The sequence below is a fragment of the Thunnus thynnus genome, chromosome 5 (genome assembly GCF_963924715.1).
Source record: "Thunnus thynnus chromosome 5, fThuThy2.1, whole genome shotgun sequence".
In the NCBI taxonomy this organism is placed as follows: Eukaryota; Metazoa; Chordata; class Actinopteri; order Scombriformes; family Scombridae; genus Thunnus; species Thunnus thynnus.
The window spans coordinates 4019711-4035600 of record NC_089521.1 but is presented as its reverse complement, the minus strand read 5'-3'; the positions used below and the strand labels follow the sequence as shown (position 1 = coordinate 4035600).

Below are 15890 nucleotides of genomic sequence, written 5' to 3'. Positions count from 1 at the left end.
TTTGCGATTATGTAACTGTACCCATGATCTTCAAAAATGTCAGTCTTTTATTGTGTTATTGTTGTGGTTTGTTCTGTTTTGTTTATATTGTCTTATCAAAATGGAATATATGCATAAATAAAGTATTTAAAAAGAGAGAGCAAAACAGAGCATCCTGGTGGCAGAGTAATTAAAATGCATACCATATAATCGCAGTGTCCACGGCTCGGGGGAGCTTTGTTGCATATCATATTCCTCCCTCTCCCCTCCGCTCCTGTCTGCCTCAGCTATCAACTGTCCAGTAAGGCCAAAAATGCCAACAAAAAAGCCAAACAAAAGAGAGAAACAGAGATAAATGTATATACAACATCTGTAAATACTTTTCTCAGCTCAGTTGGATTGGTTATATTCAGAAGGAAAAAAAACCTTACTCCAAATGTCTTTGCTGCAACATAAGTAGCATGTTTTCATGAAATCCACAAGTCATTCAAGTCAGTCAAGTCCATAAAGGGCCTCAAGAATACTTCATGCAGACTTCCAGAGAGTCCACTTGGAGTGCACACTTAGCTTCGAAGATTATCCATAATTTATAGCAATAATATTGTGACAATATACAAGAAACAGTAATAATACAAAATTGTAATATTACCAATAGTAACAGCAGGTACCTACATTAGCTATACACAATTTATAGCTCCACATTTAATGTATATAAGTATGCATTGGCCTGATCATTTAGAGAGTGACAGTTGGTGGTCATCCAACAAAGAAAAAAAACATGAGACAACTTTCAATGTAAGGATCCTTAGTTGCAATTATAATATTAAAAGTGCTACAGGAATTCTCCAATAATCAAAGCAAAGTAGAAACTTTACCATGCATATTAAACATTACCTATCTCATAAAGCAGAAATGCCTATTGCATAAACTGCAAAAAGAGGCGTTAAGTGTTGTGTAACTCAGTCCACAAGTGTTGAAATTTTGATTCAGCCAGAGACAGCAACAGATGAGAGAAGAGGGAAGGGAGTGTTTTCATGTTACTTATTCTGTTTAAAGACATATATGGTACTCTGAGTGACATGCATGTTTCTAATCATGAATAAATGTCTAATGGTATTTCATATTGAAAAATCTGCAACAGAGATTTTTTTCAAAAGTGAAGATCTGCAATAATTTATTTTTCATACAAAATCGCCATATTAAAATCCACTACCTGGTTATAAAACTCTTTCCAAATACGGCCAAGCTGTAAATAAGTTTAATTTGCAGACAATATCGCCTTGGAACATTTGGGCTTTTGTCTCCTCTACCCAAAATCAATAACAGATGCTTTATCTTGTATAGTAAGTTTATCTCACCCACAGATCTAATCTAAACAATCCACACTAGGATTTCAAGTAAATCTTGATTTGTGAAACCCTGGGGCGTTGGCTGGACTGTTAACTATCAGGGGCTGAGCCCAGATTCTTCTCCATCAAAAAACCTTTAAAAATGTACTTCTAAATAGACTGTTTTCATGCACATTGCTTAAAAATGTGAAAAATGGAGAAGAAAGGAAGGGTTTGGATGTGATTTACCATATAATCTGAACATGAATATTCCAGCCACTCGGATGTCTCAAACCAAAATGAGTGTCATATCAGATACCAACTACTATTATTACAACGCCTACATGATGGAAAATCCCCAAAACCCATAATACAATGGCAATTTCACGAATGAGAGCTGAAAATGACTAACTACTCAAAGTGACTGAGTAAACTTTCATAATTTGGCTGCAAAATCATTGCTGATGGACTGACTTGATATGAACCACAATTCCCAGCTCGATGGTACAGGTAGTAAAACATGAGAAAATATTGTTGTGGAAAAATGAAGACAATGACTGAATTCTGTCTTTTTAAAATTATATTATCTGGATAAATTTTGCCTACTGCAGTATTGTTACGACCCAACTTGTCCAGGCTGCAATATAAAAGGGGAAGGACATAAGGTTAAGATTAAATGAAATTTATCTATTAATATGATAGCCCCTTGAGATGTAGCATCTCATTTCCAAGGGGGTCCTAAAAAAAAACCACATAATACAAAATATAACATACTTACAATGACAATGTTACATCACAAACATTGACTACAAATACACAGATACAGACAGCTCTCTCACTATCTCCCACCCACACCCCCCACCCTCAGCAGTTGTATAAGAAACTGGATACAAGAAATGAGAAATTACACATAAAATCAGATCAGTTTTATCAGTGCCAGGAGCACTTGAAACAATTGATCTTCTAATTGCAAATGCACACAAATTAAAAGCATGAACAGGTTGTTTTAAGATGACAGAATAAAGAAGTCCTGAAGCAGCGAAAAGAGTTAATAGATCTAAGAGAAAGAGGAAGATTATTCCAGTTGGCTGGAACTTTGTACTGAAAAGACCTGCATCCAGATTCTGGGGCCAGAAAAGAAGGGATATTGCATATGTTTGAGTGAATAAGATCTATATGGAACCAAAAACTGTTTCAAATAGGAAGGACAATTAAAATAAACACATTTAAAGATGAACTGAACCCAGTAACACTGCCTTCTAGCTTTGGGCTGCAGCCAATTAAGTGATTCATACATAAAGCAATGATGAGTTCTATACGGGCACCTCAAAATAAACTACACAGAGAGTTGTATAATACATTTAGGGGTCTAAGATAAGTATCAGAGGTGTTCATATAGACAATGTCAGCATAATCAATTATAGGTAAAATTAACTGAGAGATTATTCTTTTTCTGACATGAAATGAAAAACAATTAATTGAGCAATAGAGTGAGCACAGACAACTATATGTTTGTTTCATAATAAAATCAATGTGGGGCTTAAAGCAGAGTTCAGGGTCAATCCAAAGTCCAAGATATTTGAAGGAGTCAACTCTCTCAAGGGGGGATCCATCATCAAAATTAATATGAAAGCCACAGGGATGTGGACATCTTTGTCGCATGCCAAACACCATGCTGCAGGACTTCTTCTTATTCAATATGAATCTGTTATTATGAAGCCATTTATGAACCAAATAAAAGTCAAATTGTAAGGAGTTCTGGATCTGTAATATATCAGAGTTAGAGGTGTATATAACAGTATCATCAGCATATAGATGAATAAGAGCATATTAGTGGTAAATCATTAATAAAGATAGAGAGAAGAAGTGGACACATCATTGGTCAATTTTAGAAGGGCTGTTGTGGTGGAGAAATTAGTTCTAAAGCCAGATTGGATTGGAGTTAGAATATTGCACAGATTGATGTACTGTGATCTATTTATCTATCTATCTATATATATATATATATGATTAAAAATAGGTTTTTGTTTTGGCAATGGTACAGATAATAGAGATTGGTCTGTAATTATTCACATCTAATGGATCTCCTCCTTTGAAAAGAGGGGTAACTCTAGCACATTTCCATATGGGAGGAATTGAACAAGTAGATATAAACATATTAAATAAATCAGCTAGGGGATATATTAGAACATGAGCTGCAAGTTAAATAAATTTAGCCTCCAAACCATCTGGACCAGCACTACTATTTTCTTTTAACTCATTTATAACATAGAAGACATCAATAGGCAGAATGTTTCTAAAGAAAAAAAGAGCCGTTAGAAGTAGTACAGTTTAAAGAGCCAGCCATATCATAAGAAATAAAGTGTTGGGAACCACAGATAGATGAGAAAAGACGGTTGAAAGCTGGGGAAATAAATAGAGGATCAGTAATAATTTTGTTATTTATACATATCTGGTTTAAGAGGTTTTTGTTAGTTTTATTGAGAATGTTGTTCAATTGTTTCCAGAACTGTCTAGGATTATGGAAATCCTGTGAAAAGCTGTCTTTATAGTGGTTAGATTTTGCATTCCTTGTTTTGGTTTTACATAGATTTCTCAAGTATCCGTAGGTTTCCTAATCGGCAGCATCCTTAGACTAACGATATTTGGCCTTGGCTTTATCTCTTTGTTTGAAAAGGCTGATAACCTGTGAGCTAATCCAGGGTAGGTGTCTACCTTTAACTCTAATGTTTTCATGGGGGCATGTATATCAATTATGGAAATTATATCTTGAATAAAACTATCTACATTAATGTTCTTGCATTGTCTCAGTCTTATATATTTAGGAGGTGAACTTGGGATTTTGATTTTCCAGACACAAAATATAACAGAGTGATCACTTAAACAGTCTGACATAACACCAGATTTAATTATTCTTTCAGGATTAGTGACAAGTACCCAGTCCAACAGAGATGACGACCGATAATCAACTCTTGTAGGTTGAGGTTTACACTATTAATTAAATTCCTATCATTGGAGGAGGAACAATCAAGCCAGTTACTATTGAACTCATCCAAGATAATCATTTCATTATGCCTCTCAAGAGGATTAATAGTTGACAAAATAATCTTAGTGGAGTCAGTCGGAGCGGAGGGAGGCCTATAGATGTTGCCAATAGTGAAATGTTTGTTATTGTGAAGAATAATGTTGACAAAAAGACATTCAAAGTTGACTGGCTATACATTAGGAATGACACACTGAGTGACAAGATTTGAAGCAACATATGTGGCAACACCACCACCTCTAGAAACCCTATCAGCTCTGTACAAAACAAAATTGTCCATTTTAATTTCATCATCAGTAATATTACTATGTAACCATGTTTCAGAAATAGTGATGATGTTGGGTTTATAAAGAGTAACTCAGGCTCTGAGGAGATTGATTTTTGCAACAAGGCTCCTAATGTTTAGATGAATGACCTTTAAACCTTTGGCTGATTCAATTGTGCCTATAGAAAAAACAGAAACAACAGGTCAGAGAACAATGTTGGGAGAGGGAAGGTGATGGAGGAGGAAAGTGAGAGCAACAAACAGGACAGACAGACAAAACGACAAACACGACACATGTGTACACACACACACACACACACACACACACACACACATACACATATATGAAAACATAAAAACAAGGAAATTACTGAATTTATTTGCAATTAGAAAGAAATAGAATTGTGTTGTCTGAAGCTAATAAACAGTGCTCACAAGGAAGTGAAAAGAAGTCTTTAAACCTATGAATGATTAATATTACTGTTTGCCAGTAAAACAAACACATTTTTATAATTATCATCACTACAGAATGTTTCCTACAATCAATTCAAAGACCTTTTAAATGCCTTTATCCAACTTACTGCCAACCATTTCTTTTCCATCAAGCTTTGGTTCAACTAAGCCTATAGGTCCTTGACTTTACATTCCATTTGTGTCGTCAATCAGTTTTTACCAAAAGCTCCTGAGCATTATCAATCTACATTTACATAATAGAATACAGCATAAATAACACACAAAATTAAAAATATAACTGGTTTCAATTAAGAAAAAAACAGGTAACACCTTTGAGTGACAAAGTAGCTCTCCATGACACTAAAAAAAAACAATTCAGAAACATATTTTCTGAGTCACCCTGACATAGGTTGGACTAGTTCATAGGTCTTAATTGTACCTACCAAGCCATATACAGATCTGCCAACCCTGGACGAATTATGAGTACACTTTCCGCAACCTAAATGCGTCAGATGCAAATCACTGCTGTTTGCACAATGAATTATTGTACATAATTTGCATACATACACATAACAGTACATCATTTGCATACATGCAACAGACAGACAAAAAAGTGAGGGAAGCACTAATATAAAAATTCTTGATACCATTGTTTACAAAAATATCTGCTGTTAGTTGGTCATTTATATCTGTTTGTCCATTTGTCTTTCACCTAAACACAGCTTACCAACAAACACAATTTCACTACTACTACACACTAGACTACCACTACTGCTGCATTTACATAATTTCTATTGTTTGCACCTTCACAATAATCAAATTTTGAGCCAATTTGATTTTTGAAAATATGATGTTCAGCTAATTTGAAAAGATGATGACAATGTACCTGTAAAATCCAAACTAGCTTTAACAGACTTTTTTGGCTTGACTATTTTTATTTGACTGTTTTGGGGCTATGGTGACATAAATATTTTAGAGCTGGTTAATACAACTGTTCACATTATATTAATAACAATATAGGCTGAAGATGAACATGGCTGTTGAAACTGTAGAAGTACGCACATCCCTCCTTACATATTGTACTTAATTTACAATGGGGGATGTTTCTTTTCCTTGAAATTTTCCTGGAGTAGGCAAAATTATAGACTACAGTGCCAACACACACATACACACACACACACACACACACACACACACCCCTAGCAGGCCACGGGCCCATTCTGCCTTTTACACACTCACACTCACCTCCCAGCAACTTTCTAGGTAACATTATTTCTGCAGCACATGGACTTGCTTATTTTCCATCGTGCCGTGACCTGCTCCTCTCATTACAGTTACAGGTTTCACTGCAATAATAATAATGAGTACAGTACTCTGAAAAGTCACGTTTAACAATCTGACACACAGACAATATAACTTAATGTTACTTTGCCAACTTAAACACAGCTTGTTTTCCTGGCTCATCATGAGAGGAAAATCATCAATTGAAGAAAGACCTGTCAGCCGATAAGACACAAGTATTTCCACGTATTTTCCTGTAAACCCTCTCTGATTGGTCTTGCCTCCATTCTGTTCACTAAAGATACAAAATCACACTGCCATCTTCTTTAGTGACAAACCACTCAGAGTGGAGAATTATTCAGGGCCGAAAAAAAAATCTGAATGCCCAGGCTAGGCGATGGCCACGGTGAAACCGTTCCCCAACACAAGCATTATGTGACCTCTACCTGCCAGGAAATGTCTTGCGTTAGCATGGCTCAGGTCAGCACTCACACAGCAACTCCAGCTCAGTTCAGTTCAAGGTTGAGGGGTTGAAAAGGAAAGTTAATGTCAGCCTATTATACAGAAACCACATCCTCCCTCTGCATTATTTTAAACATATCTTGTCCTCTGAAGGCACATAGACACACACACACACACACATACAGAAAGCATCACTTACACATGCAGACCAGTACACTGACACATACTGACATAAATATACACAAGCTAGCAAGGACACCAAAAACATATCCTTCAACCTTGCACACTACGCCTCCCTGTCAGGTCAACCTTTAATGATGCTGAAGAGAGAGAGAGAAAGACAGACGGAGTGAGTGTGAAATGCAGTGAAACATTGCTTCTCCAAATGAAGTTGAGGTCATCCATTTTTAGGCAGGGATAGAGGGGAGTGTAGAGGGGAGGAAGGAGGGACGTAAATTCTGAATGCAGCATGTTTTTAAGAGGAAAATCTGCATAATTTCTGGCAGATGATTGGCAGGAGAGGGCGTGGAGGGAAGGAGAACAGGGAGCGTGAAGGAGGCAAACATGAAGGAAGTGAGTAAGAGAGAGGCTGAGATTTTGTAAACACCTCAATTTTTCATTGGTAGTATTGGTTTCTGCACGACACTTAACTGGAAAACTGAGATGTTAAACTAGTAGTGTCACAGAAACAAACTAATAGTCTCTGTTCTTATAGCCGTTACCAAACAGTCATGCACAGTAAGACACACTGCAAATTTGAGACCTGATGTTTCAACACTTTTTAGTGAACTGTATGTATGAGAACCACTGAAAAAACATTCAGTCAACATTTTTCAAATGGTTTAGTTAGTTAAGACGATAACACTAAAATAAACATATAGTATATGTACATTCAAGATGTTAAAGCTGAAATCCATACGTTTGTCATCTACCTCACCAACCTGCTCCATTGTGACACTCCTTCCTGAAGGCTCCACTCCTCTGATGCCAACTTCCTGTCTCGACCATCCAGGACCAAGCACTGGACCTGGTGTGACAGAGCCTTCTGTAGCTGCCCCTTCCCTCTGGAACTCTCTCCTTAAACACACCTGAGACTGCACCGACCTGTCCATGTTCAAATCACTTATCAAAACTCACCTTTTCAGAACTGCTTTTAATGTGTGATTAATGTTGTGTGTTACATTGTGCATTTAGTGTGTTGCTTTTTATGATCCTTTTAACTTGTGTAGTGTCTTTGATTACCCTGAAAAACACACTATACATAAAATTCATTCATTCAATTTATTATTATTATTATTATTCTTATTATCTTCCACAAAGTGGAGAGGTAATTAAAAATACATTTGAATTACAACAAAGATGTAGCTCGAGCATTTCTATGACGTCTCATTGAGTAGATTTTGGTGAGGCCACATGGCTAAAAAAATTCTTCTATGTAATGTGAAAAATATCCACAGGCACAATGCTTAAATACAGCTTTTGACTTTATTACAGGACTGTAATGACACTGGCATGGCTACTTCCAATATTGATTCTGGATCCATAATAATATCTAAAAAATATATACAAGTAAATGAAAAAACAAGCAAAGAATTGCAGTTCATAACTGAATTGATTGAAAAATGTTTCCCCATTACTACTACAATAATAACAAAGGCATCTTCTGTCATAAATGTACAATTCAAACTTATACTTTGCAAATTGCAGTAGTAACTTTAAAGAATAGATTCATTTTGCATTTGTGGCGTATTGCCAGTCTGTCTAAAATTGTGAGCTCAGTTATGTAGCAGTTCTTCTGACCAATGGATTACGACAGAAAGTAACACATCATGGTTCAGCCCGATCCATGTAGCCTACATTATATGATAACAGATACTGTAGTGAAAGCAACTAGTGTTCACAGCACTAGATGTTCATATGTTTTACTTCTCCATTTGCCAGCTGAGTGAACACCGTGCACCATGCTGTGGCGAGTGGGGTGCAGCCACTGTCACAACCTTTAATTACTGTGATACTGAGCCAGGATGTAACAAGTTTTTCTAAGGCAACTAAATTTATGCATAGTTTGTAGCTTATTATCACTATTATATAGAAGAGCAATTTCCTAGAATGTGTAAAATCATTCACCGAGGGGTATAAAATATTCAGTTGAGCAATAGCATCAGACATTTTCCCAAGGATAAAGAGGTTACATCACCTTTTCAGTACATACTGAGAATGTCTTTGGATATGACCCCTAAAACTGGTCACCTTGGACTGCAACCTTTGCAACATGTCCTTGGAAAAAGACTCCTCATTTCACAAAACATCTTTGCCTCCTCAGGTTCATGTTTGTTTTTATGCCCTTAAACTGTGGAACACACCGCCTCTGGATATTAGAAAGGCTCTCTCGGTATTTTTAAAAGGAAATTAAAGACTAATCTTTTTAATCTGGCTTTTAATTCGCAGTAATGTTAGAGCCGTAGTTTTTTAAGTTTTAGTCATTGGTTTTTCTGTTCTTATCCCTGGTGTTTCTTTTATTTGATTATTTTTAACATTTACTGTTTTATTGTTGTAATTTTTAGTCTTGTAAATTTGTATTTATGGTTTTCTCCTTTTTTTTCTCTGCGTTGTTTCAATCTTACTCTGTGAAACACTTTGGGCTGCATATTTTTGAAAGGAGCATATAAATAAAATTGAGTTGAGTACCTGGAGCTTCAACTCAATTTTGTATTCTCTGTATATTTTACACTTGGAGATTTAGAAACTTCATGTGTTCTCTGCATTCACAGTAAGCAAATTACCACCACTTCTATGAAGAATAAATATGTAACATATGTTATTTTTGTGGACCACAGCAGCATACATTTTGAGGGAAACTCAACATACCTATGTGGGACTTATTTTATCATTATTTCAAATTTCTCTAGTACAGAGAGAAGTGTGCATGGGCAGATCCTATTACAAATTTTACTAAATGATAAATTACTGAATAATGAAAAAAAATACAAAAATGTCATTCATTCACATTACGTACACATGACAGTGTTTGAATAACTGAAACTGAAAGGAGGTGCACTCTATCAGTATGCAGGTAGCATATGATGCTAACTGCATGGTAACACATGCATATGCAAATTGAGGTCTTTCACAGAATGCTCTATTTTTCCTCCATGTTGGACAACAGTTGCTATGTGATAGCTGTAATCGTTGAGGGGGATGCTTCTCTCAACGCACAGCTGCTAGGTGACAATGGTTATCCATTACAAATGTGGCTGATTATGCTTTACACTCTGCCCACAACACAATGGCATCAATACATAAATATATAAAAAGCCAATAACATTTTGTCATATGTTTTTCCTCGAATACCAAGCCTGATGGTACAGGCTGGTCAGTTGACACACAGGGACAGGAATCTTGTTAGTTCCATGCTCTGCGGCCTCGGCTAACCTACATTTTCCCTGAGGGCAGCTCACCCTGCCTCTATTACCTTGCTGGACATTACAGAAAGGCTAATCTACATCATTCCTCTAATAACCTTCTTACTAACTTCTTCTCTTCCCACAGGACTATTAGCTGATTTCTCACACAAAACAAGAGAATAAAACCACCAGGAGATCTTTAGATGGCCCAAAAATATATTATTAGATTTTAAGTGAAATTTAGAATTTAATGTAATGTCTTTGTAGTTCTTTCAACTACACAAGTTCATAGCTCTGTAATAAAAATAACTTCTACAAGTTGTGCTGATGACATGGGCCCAAATGTAAGATGACCCTGATTATAGAGCGATTCCCTTTTTCAGGCAACTGGAAAAAGACTTTTTTGAACATATGCAGCACTTCAAGACTTGTCCAACTAGTGAAGTTTTCCTGTGACACTAACAGAATCCTCACCCTATAGAAGTCTTTTATCATGTAAAATTGAAACATGAAATACTTGTAGTACAGCAGTATGTAAATCTCACATTTGTGGAGGTTGTCTATCAGTCACATACAGACTCCTATCAGGATGTGTGAAGCGGTTCAGATAATTTTCTCTTCAGTCTTTTTGAACTCTTCATCATCACATTGTGAGACGTGTCATTTTTGCTGCTTGACAGATGAACTGGTCACCAGTTCGTTTCTGCAGCGAAAATGTCAAGAGACACTTTTGATTCGTTTTCACTCGTCAGGAAAGCATCACAGGTGAGTGACATGAGCCATTGAAAACTCTTTTATGTTAAACTAGGCTTCACACTTTTAGGGCAGTCTAACTGTGAAAGACCCACTATAAACTCTCCAGCCTAGCAACATGAAGGCAAACAAACTATAAAAAACCCAGAATTGCTGGGACCTTGTAATGCAGACATTGTTGGATGTCCAGCAGGAAACATGAGTGTTCAGATGATCATACAAGTTTTATACAAGCTAACAATTTAGGCACATTAGCTACCACTTTATTTGGAGGTATTTTTTTTCAGGGTTCTGAAAAAATTTAATTTAAAACAACAAAGTAGAAATAATATGGACTCACAACAACTATCTAATTCCAATCCCACACAAAGGAAGCTATTAGCACCACTAGCTGATGTAGTTGTAATGTTATACAAGAATGAATAATCATAACTTCAAGAGCAGGTTATTTTAACCTACATTATCTCAAATCAAGGACTATTTTAATGCCCAACTCAGAAGGTGATTTTTGCACCTCAAGACTTAAAAGGGCCATTTTAGTTGAGGACTAGACCTTACTTCCCCTTACAGTAAACTTGCAGCTCTCATTTAGCCTGTATGAGAAAATGAGAGAATAATCATAATAATGAAAGCACAGTGCAGAGCAGCTGGATGAAAGGAGAGATCAATACAGGGAGCGCTGCGTCCTCGTATTTAAAAATAATTCCATCCAAAGTCCGACTAAAACTTTAACTAAAGCAAAGTAGTCTGTAGAAGTCTAAATACGTCACTTGAAACCATTGAATATTTGGCTGTTTGTTAATTCAGTCACTTTAACGCTGTGAGGAAAAGCTCTGCTCTGTCTGCCCTGATCGATCAGCCACAAGTTTGACTAAACCAACTACCACTACCTTGCTAAAAGGCACCTCAGTGGATGTAAAGAGGGAGGGGCAAGCACTGCTTTTCACTTTCCCCGCGTAGATTTATCCTGCCGGTCCTGGAGATTAAACCTTGCTCACATACTACACTTGCTGATACTGTATTTCTCTTAATTCCACAGCTGGATTGCGTTACTGTTCCCCGTATACCTTACAATTTGCTTTGTGTCATATGCCATTTGTCTCCTGACATCAGGTTATCTTTTAGCTTTGCAAAAGGTTTATTGGTTTACCCATGTTGACTGGACTGTGGCAGATCATAGAAGTATCATATGGGATTTTTTGTTTAAAAGTTCTTTAGAAGATCGGGCCTATGGGTAGTTGAGATCAAAGGCACTGACTTGGCGACCTTCTATGTGTGTGGGCTGTCAGACGTGGCACCCTCATGTCTGTGTCTGTAATTGCTTTGTTTTGATGGAGACAGAGGGTAAAGCTGCTTTGGACTCTGTGTCCACTCAACATCACTCCAGGCAAGAAAGAAAAAAAAACACCAATCGCACTTATAGGCGAGAACTCACACATTCAAAAACAGATACACATAAACAAAGATACACATGCACTCGTTTCTACACACGCAATCCCCCCTTTTCCATCTTATCTGACCCGTCTCCTTTCCGATCTCCTCCTGTGCTTTGAATGTAGCTTTGATAAGTGAGCACTAAGCAGGAGGCAAAGAGGAGATGGTGGAGGCTTAATGAGGAGAAGAGGGAGCAGATAAGGTGGAGGAGACGGTAAGAAGAACAGAGGAGGAATGAAGTTGTAGGAAACAGAAAGAGAGAAAGGGACTAAAGAGGTGTGTGTGTGTGTGTGTGTGTGTGTGTGCTGTGTCCATGGTAGCGGTGGACACACACTGAGGAGGGAGATTGGAGAAGGACAGTGGAGAGCACACCCACTCCTCCGAGCAAGGGACTGGAGCAGAGAGAAGGAGGGGGGTGATGATGAAGAACATGAGAGATAACACTGAAGATGAGACAAAAGTGAGACAGGTGTGTGTGTGTGTGTGTGTGAGAGTGTCTATCTGGTAGGATCAGTAAAACTATCACCCATGTTTTCCCTTTACACACATACACATGCTCACACAACGATCAATCGCCACTTAGTGGAACACAACCCTCTCGCTGTGTTTTTGAAGTCTGATTACCAGCTGGGCGGAGATATAAAACTGCTCTATTTGTCTGTCTGTCTCTATTTATTTGTCTTTTTCTCTCTATCATATGCACAAACACACACACACATCTTCTCAAATAGGAAGGCTGAGGATGGATTTTGAAAGGTTTTAGAACTCTGCAGGACGTCCACTGGAAATAAAAGAATGATCTGCTGAATGAGCTGTTGAGGACATTAGGAGCTTGTTTTTGCAGCTCCGTAAGTCTTGCTCCATGCCAATTATCTAAGTATCATTTGGTAGAAGCCTTTATGCAGAGAGGACTTCAATACACTGAGAGTGTCTTTCACTGGCAGTGTCACTCTAAGTTGGATTTACTGTGAATATGACCCTCTAATGAGAGAAAAAAGTGGCAAATTTCCTGTCGTGATTTTAAGAAGGACTGTGTACATTTCTGTGTAGATTTTTTAAATTAAATTTCACCTCACTTTATGTTGACAGCTGGAATGTTTTTGCAGTCAGTGTTTGCAAGATACAGTCAATTCACCTGAGTCAATCAACCCTGCATCTGCTTTTAGCTAGCTTGCCGTGAAAATGCCTTGGCCATTTCTGTCTGGAGGTTTTTGCATTTCAAATATAAGTTTTTACAACTTTTCCAACATTGATGACCAACTAACTTTCAGTGGGTAATGTTGCTATCAGCCAAAAACTGCTTGGGTCACTTTTAACAACCCTCAGGCACTCATGAAGTTATTAATGGTTACCATATGGTATGGGGGCCCAAATGCAAATACGTTATTCAGAAAAGCACAAATAGTGGGCTTTTTACAAATATTTGTTTCATACAAATATTTTAAAAAATCACTTGTTTTCGGGAAGAAAAAAAACATGTTAAATAACAGCTTGCAGGTCGGTTACATCACTATCTCAGTCTCTCTCCTCTGCTCTGCTGTTACGTCTATCAGCAGGTCTCAATGAGTACATGACGCACATTTCCTAATTTGGACATCACTCTTGGAGTTGAGGGTGTTCCCCAGAGATAAAGCTGAGCTACTGACACACGCAAAGTGCTCCCAAGGGATTCTCCATAACCTGTTGTTCCCCTTCTCCTTTCCTCAAAGTTAGGTTGTAAAAAATAGGCAATAAACGAAAATTGCAAAGCAATAATCGCCTTTGAAGTTCTTCCCTACACATTACACACTGTGCTGTCTTTGTGTTATGGATGTATAAATAAGTAGAGGTCTGTCTGCAATGAGGCGATGAGTAAAGTTTTAGCTCAATAGTCAGCGCAGTCGTCTGTGATCTGGGAGACTCCAGTCTGAGACCCGGTGAGGGGACCTCCTTCGTAAGGTAGTTTATTCATAAACACTTATTTTAACACTTTAATTTTCTAAAATTAAAAGCCTAATAAAAACAAAGACAGGATTTTTGAGTCTCTTTCCACTTTTATTTGAATACAAATACAAATAATTTTGCTGCCTCAACAAATATAGATACAAATACAAATACTGAGCTCTTTGCACATCCCTATCATATAGAGTGGCCACTAGCATAGCACCCAGCTATTTGCACTTGCTCATTCGGGCTTATGCTCTATCTCATTCACAACTAGCCAATAAACAGCAGCTAATCCAACTTTCACTGCAAGACAGGAAATCTCAATCCAAACTCATCCAAACTCCATTTCAAGACCTTTTTTAGATTTCTTAATTAAAGATTAACTTCTCAACCTGTAGCCTTGTGACAGTTCTGTTGTGTTGTGGTACTTGTTCCTGATGGCTTCTCCTTGATCTACAGTGGCTTAAAATGTACCTTGCTTTGGACAAAAGCATTTACTAAATGTGCAAACTTAATGCAAATTTCAGTCAATATTCTACACTCTGAAGTAGGGAAGATGTTAAAGAAATTACAATAAGACAGATATGTCATCAACATATCAATATTTATTCTTTTTTTTTGTCAATGGAGCAGTATGCACATATATAACACAAGTGATCAAACTACTAACCGCTGCGGGATTCCACTTCTAATTGTGGGAAATTCTAATAGAGTGTTAATTAAAACATGCTGTGTTCAATCAGATAACAATAGCTAACAGGGTTACTGTTAATTCGGATGGTTGAATATGTCACTAGACATTAAAATTAAGCATTTACATTTTGGGCACACTAAAATATATTTCTGCTGCTATTGTTTTTGTGCATCAGGTTAAATCAGATGTTCCAACAAAATTAATAAAACCATTAATAGAATAGAATATTGAAATCACTCATTTTAGTTGAGATACTAAAAAGAATTGCTAAAAGCAATTTTTGTCCAGTTTTGTGACTCTTTGTTTGACCACCTGCTAAGATAATCTGAATGATCCTAAGAGTGAGTAATCAGGTCCTCAAGCACTTTGACCTTGCAGTGATTCAGTTATGAAAAGACTCAATTGTTTGTAATAATTTAATTTTGGAAGATGGAAGATTTTTTATAAGAACCATGACATTCAACAGAGAGAACAAAATGGATTTATCATTGGTAACTGTGTGCAGAACAGGCAAGGTTGAATTTACAGTTTGCAATGTTGGCACACAGGAGCAAAACAAAGTAGCTAACAGATGTAGAGAGGAGTATGGTAAGAGATACAACAGTGTGGAAGCACAGAGGTAGCAACAATGGAGAATGTATGGTTTGAGTCAATTCACAGTCCAAAACCTCCGCATCGAAATTAAGGAAATGGCTTAAATGTTGTAATTTGAAAGAACATTACTGACTGTTGTGGGAACTGTAGAAGGAGCTGTAAAAAAGATAGGGTTGCATTTTTCTTTTTCACTATTGACTAATCTGCTGATTATTTTCTTAATTTATCATTTAGAACATAAAATGTCGGAGAATAGTGAAAAGTACATTCACCA

General features: G+C 37.0%; 1 long non-coding RNA gene across 1 annotated transcript in view; it reads right to left on the bottom strand.

Annotated features, from left to right (window-relative positions):
• Positions 1-7758: 7758 nt before the first annotated feature.
• Positions 7759-15890, bottom strand: part of LOC137182513 (uncharacterized) — a 36500-nt gene continuing 28368 nt past the window's right edge. The window contains exon 3 of the long non-coding RNA XR_010928349.1: positions 7759-7915. This is a non-coding gene — a long non-coding RNA (uncharacterized lncRNA). The remainder of the gene's footprint in view (positions 7916-15890) is intronic.